Consider the following 6,000-nt stretch of genomic DNA (forward strand, 5'->3'; position numbering starts at 1 on the left):
AGATAATATTGGTCTTTATTCAGTTTTTAGTGACAGAATATTTTATGTATTTTTTTTAGCAAAATCGTATGATAATTTAAAATTTTTTTCTAAGTTGAAGTCTAGTTGATTTACAATGTTGTGTTAATTTCAGGTGTACAGCAAAGTGATTCAGTTATACATATATATAATATATGTCTTTATAACATGTATACATAAAGATGTCATATAATTTTAAAACATTTGAGCTTTAATAATAGTCTCTGTTATCTCCGGAATAAAATTCTAACTTATTATTGGTCAATATCAGATCCTGTCTCACCTGCCCCACCTTTTTCTCTCCTTTCCCCTGCAGTTGCGTTTGTCCCAGCTGCCTATGACAAGCATCCTTCATGACTGCGCCGAATGCCTTCGATCACTGTGCCCATGTCACTTCTCTCTCTAGCCTGTCCTTTCCATTCTCTTCATTGTTTATCAAACTCTGCTCATGGATTTAGGCTCGGCTTAGGCTCACCACTTCCCCCAAACCTTCCCAGATACCTCCCCAGGCAAGATGCGTATGTTTGTCCTCTGTGCTCCTGTGTACCTGGGTTGCAGAATATCTCTATCTCATGTGTTACAGAAGGTAAGGTGTGTTTCAGCCTCTCCCACTAAACTGGGAGCTCTATAAAGGTCAAGATCATGTCTTATTAACCTTGGTTTTCTTTAGCGCCTACTACAGTGCCTGATACAACACAAGGACTCAATAAAAGTTTGTTAAATGTAGCATAGGTAGTGGGTTTGATCAAAGAAAGCCATGAATGGAATTTAAAGGCAAATTGAATTTCAACTGAATTGATAGTTGATTGGATTTTAATTTTTTATTTACCATGGGATCTTAAGTACAAATGCATTTTGTTCTATTGTGGAGCGTTTTCTAGGCCTTGAAGTACTTACTGCTATTTGCAAATCATTTCCAGGCAAATTATTGAGATTTTAAAATGTGCAAGGAATTTCAGTGGACCCTGTATAAACATATATCAGAATATCTCATGGGAGACTACAGAATGTGTTCATTATATGGGTGGGGACACGGAAGCCCAGGAAAGAGAGACAATTGAGTTATTAGGGCCTGAATTTCCTGCCTAAACTTAAATAATATTATGGTTAAAGCTGAAATTTAAAACAGCCTTCATATTGACTCCACATACCACTTGACTAGCCTGGTAAAGTATCTGGGTTGTGCCTAATAGACGAGCACTATCGTTATCATTATTTTTGTCTGTTTGCTCAGTGCTGGCTCTCCAGTACCTAGATGGTGCTTGGCACATTGTAGGTCCTCAATCAGTATTTGCCAAATGACCAAATGAATCAGCAATCACATTTGGTATGACCCAATCTGCAGCCGCTTGTGGGGGGTTGTTTAGTTCAACCTGACAAATCTTTATAGAGTGCTTTCAGATACTTTGCCACGGAGCGGAGAGTATGAAGATGAATAGCATACGGTTCCTGTCTTCACGATCTCAAAGTCCAGTATGGAGGGCAGACACATAACAGATAAATGCAGTATGCTGAGGTTAGTGATAAGAGAGGCCTATGTACACGGTGACAGGAAACCCAGAGGAAGGGTGCTCCATCCAGCCCAGGTGCTTCAAGGAAGACTTCCTAGGGGAGGTCATGCCTGAGTTGCCTTGCTGGATGACAAGAGTGAGGCTGAAGAAAGATGGAAGGACGTTCTAAACAGAGGAGATGTCACTAGGAAAGATAAAGGTATGACATCTCATTCATGAATCCATCCCATCAACATTCACTGATGGCATATTATGTTCCAGGTGTCGTTCTAGGTGCTGGATATATGGTGGCAAACAAAACAAAGTCCCTTTCCTGGCGGACCTTGTGTTCTACTGGACACAGGGGCCACAGGCCTTTCAGCATTGCTGGAGGACCCAGTGCGGAGCAGGGAGTGATGGTGGAGGAAGCTGAAGAGGAGGTGGGCAGTTTGTTTTACGTGGAAGAGTTGAGTTGATACCCTACCTACTTCCACAAAGGATCTGAGGCACATAAAAAGCTAAGGATTTGCCAAATCAAACTACCACTGGGCAGGAATCCCAAACCCCGTCCTGAGGAGGAGATTCTTCTGCTTCCCCCCGAGGCTCTTGGTTGCTGCAGGGAGACTGCCAACACTGCTGGAGAAAAGTGGCTGCTTCTGGACCCTGTGTACTCCTAGAAATCCCCCTGGGTTGATTCAGTAATTGGATTTTGAATCAAGGCTGTGAGTGGAGAGCCTGGTACATAGTGAGAACTTCATAAATGTTTGTGGAATGAAAACATGAGGGTGATGACTTTATCTGTAAAATAAAGGAGTGGCTAATCCCTCTGAGCTTTGACTTCAGCCTAAGAATGAGTGGCATTATGAACATCCTGGAAAGTAAGATGGTTACTGTACCAACACCCTGCTCAATTTAAGTCAAAGGATAAAATGTCACAAGTAGAACCATGTGCCTGGGCTTCCCTGGTGGCGCAGTGGTTAAGAATCTGCCTGCCAATGCAAGGGACACGGGCTTGAGCCCTGGTCCGGGAAGGTCCCACATGCCGCGGAGCAACTAAGTCCGTGCGCCACAACTACTGAGCCTGTGCTCTAGAGCCCACAGGCCACAACTACTGAGCCCACGTGCCCTAACTACTGAAGCCTGTGCACCTAGAGCCCGAGCTCTGAAACAGGAGAAGCCACGACAATGAGAAGCCCGCACACCGCAGTGAAGAGTAGCCCCTGCTCACTGCAACTAGAGAAAGCCCACACACAGCAACAAAGATGCAACACAGCCAAAAAATTAAAAATAAATAAATAAATAAATTTATAAAAAAAAAAAAGCCTTTATTTCCAAGTTCAACCAGCCATTCACCCATCCAAGTTTTACCATCCATGCATCCATGCAACATGGCTAGGCACTGTGCAAGACACTGGAGATATTGAAATGACTTTATGGAATTCGTCATTCAGTTCACCACTGTCAACTGACAGTGAGAAGAGTGCTAATTGAAGTAGGTAAACAGGTAGGGTGAGGGGGCCAAGGAAGGCCTTGTCAATGAGCAGACTTTTAATGGATGAGACTGGAGTTCGCCAAGCTTGAGAGAAGATGGGAAGGGCGTTCAGGCTCTGAGAACAGCAGAAATAAAACCAGGGGGTTCAGAACACTGTATTGACTTCGGGACCTGCAGTAAACTGGTGCGGCTACCAGGTAGGATGTAATGGTTGACAGATTATTGAAGATGGGGAGAGGGGGTATGTGTTTAGAGGTATAGTTTCCCCAATTAACTGTTGCAAATAAAATTTTAAAATGCTGTAGTATTGAAGAAATATGCCGACATTGACTTGAGTCAGAGGTTTACTCTCCTCCAGATGGTTTTATTGTCATTACTATTCTTTTGGGAGCATTTATTTATGTTTACTTTGGACCCCAAATCAAAGCAAATCAGAATATGACAAGGGTGTGTGGATGAGATGAGTTATTTGATGAAGAATGCATTTGCTCCCTTTTGTAAGCAGTTTATATCCTGCTGGGCTGCAGACTGCTGTGGTATAGGAGCTATTTCCAATGATTTAAATTTGACCCCTAACAAACCACATTTTATAATGACTTTTTACCCAGATAGCATCCATGATATAACTGTAACTTATGTGAAATCTGCACATATGGGTATATTAAGTTCATTCATTGATTTCCAGAATCTCGAATCCTCTGAGGATTTTCCTGAATCTCCATGATGCCTCAGAAGGCCTCGTTTTGCATCCGATCCTTTTACTGCAATAAAAAAGAATTAGAAATTCATGTTGCTTGTCTCCATTGCACAAAGAAGAGTTCCCTCTCTTGGACAAATTGGTCTTGGGCAAAGTATGCCACATAAATTGCTTCCAGATCACCTTGTGCCTGTGGAAGGACAAAGGGCTTGAGACAAGATGCATTTCACAGCATCATATTTGGTCTCTTTTCCTGGTAAACATGGAGGAAAGAGAACAAGAGGCCCAATCCGAGTTTGCCTGGATGCAAGAAAATCTGGTGTCTAAATGCCACATTTCTTGGGACTGTATAATAATCTATAATAGTGGAGCATCATAACAAATAGTGTAACAATTTCATGATGATAACCTATACTTTCAAGAAACCCATGAAATGTAGAATTCAGAGATCTCCAGCATTAGCCTCTGAGAACGATTCACAAACTCAATTCTCGATTCAAAGAGATTGGCACTTCTGACGTTTATGCGTAAATAGATCTCAACCAATCTCATTAAATATCCAATCCATGTTCAAAGTTATTAAATAGTGAACATGATTTAATAAATACAACCAAGTTAATCAAGACTTTGATTGGTGGTTGTGGGTTCATAAAAAGCTTGTGAAAGAGTCATTCCTCTTGAGTTTTTCCTGATCCTCTGTCTCCCTCCCCTGTCTTTAAGTGAGTGTAGGAATTGTATTATACGTGCATGTAGGCGTTTTTTGGGCTGTGTTGGTGTATATGTAGGAGTGTTGGGTTGTTATCTCTTAGAAATTTGTGTCCTGGGCAGGGTTGTTGTGTGGGGGCATATTTGAGGATGTGCTGAGTGTACTGTGTTAGTGTGTGTTATGTGAGCAGATGTAGCACTGGTGAGTTGCCTTAGATTCTGCCTGCTCCACAGTTTCTTCTTTGCACCTTGTCAATGGCTAGGACCCAGGGATCCCACAGTCCCCTCTAATTCTTTGGAAGTATCCAAAGATTGCTTTTTCTCACGGTTGTGCAAGGGTAGAGTTGGCCCTTTGCTTGCCTTACCCTAGTCCCAGCCCTGCAGTGAGAGACACTATAGCATCGAGGACAGAGCTTTGAAAAGGCTGGAGTTCAAATTTTGGTTTTGTCACTTTCTAGCTATGTGGCCTTGGGTAAGTTACCTCTTGGACCCTCAGTTAACCCTTTTGGAAAGGGGGATAATAATGCCTGGTGTATAGCATTGTTGGGAGTTTTAAATGAGATCATGTATAGGCCTTATTAATAAATTGTAAATATTTTACTTATTCTTTTTACAAGGCAAGGCCCAATGTGAGGCTTCATAATAGACATGAAGGTAAATAAGACCCCAAATCTTAGAGTCTGGTGGAAAGATAGACATTTTCTCAAGTGCTCTAATATGTCAGGTGTCACTTGAGGAGTTTAAAAGACCCTGCAAGGGCTTCCCTGGTGGCACAGTGGTTGAGAGTCCGCCTGCCGATGCAGGGGATACGGGTTCGTGCCCCGGTCCGGGAAGATCACACGTGCCATGGAGCGGCTGGGCCCGTGAGCCATGGCAGCTGGGCCTGTGCGTCCGGAGCCTGTGCTCCGCAGCGGGAGGGGCCACAGCAGTGAGAGGCCCGCATACCGCAAAAAAAATAAATAAAAAAAAAATAAAATAAAAAAAATAAAAGACCCTGCAAGTTCCAAAAATCTTTCCACCACTCACAGATTCTAGCCATCCCTGGCGTGTGTTGGGTGTTCCTCCCTGGGACTTTGAGCCAGAGCTCTGCAGAAAGAGGGAGGGGAAAAGGGGGATCCCTCAGCAAGGAAAGGAGAGAGAGGGAAGGAAAACGAAGGGAATTTCCTGCACACTTGAGCAAGGAAAACGTGTGGACTATCATGGTCTGAGCCTGGACATTCTGCCCAGCAACGTAGCCTTCTGACAATCTACTTCTGAGGAGGAGGTGGTCTTCCTACCTTGGTCACCAGAGTTTTGGCCTCCTCACCTCCCACCCCTGTCCAGGCTGAAGTGTGCAGAGGTGGAAATGGAACTGGGTTTCAGATGCCACCCCCCTGGAGAAGATACACTCTGGAGCCCGGTAGAAAAAAGCATTAGAGAGGCTGAGAGGAGAAGGTAGAGGGTGGGAGCCAGGGCTATGAAGTTAATTCTGCTTGGGCTCTACTTGCTTTCTGTGTGACCCTCAGCTAGGGAATTCTCTCTGAGCCTTGGTTTCCTCCAAGAGATGAGGATGATAGCAGTGCTGACCTCATTATTTTTCCCATTTTGCAGATGAGAAC

The 6,000-nt window shown here is 43.5% G+C and overlaps 1 long non-coding RNA gene across 1 annotated transcript in view; it reads left to right on the top strand.

The window, feature by feature from the left end:
* Nucleotides 1-4,320, top strand: part of LOC111177743 (uncharacterized) — a 35,958-nt gene extending 31,638 nt beyond the window's left edge. The window contains exon 3 of the long non-coding RNA XR_002645450.3: nt 1-4,320. This exon is cut by the window's left edge and continues 26,243 nt beyond it. This is a non-coding gene — a long non-coding RNA (uncharacterized LOC111177743).
* Nucleotides 4,321-6,000: the final 1,680 nt, after the last annotated feature.

This window comes from Delphinapterus leucas, chromosome 2 (genome assembly GCF_059928025.1).
Source record: "Delphinapterus leucas isolate spDelLeu-1000000601 "Yukka" chromosome 2, BTC_Dleu_Yukka2, whole genome shotgun sequence".
Lineage (NCBI taxonomy): Eukaryota > Metazoa > Chordata > Mammalia > Artiodactyla > Monodontidae > Delphinapterus > Delphinapterus leucas.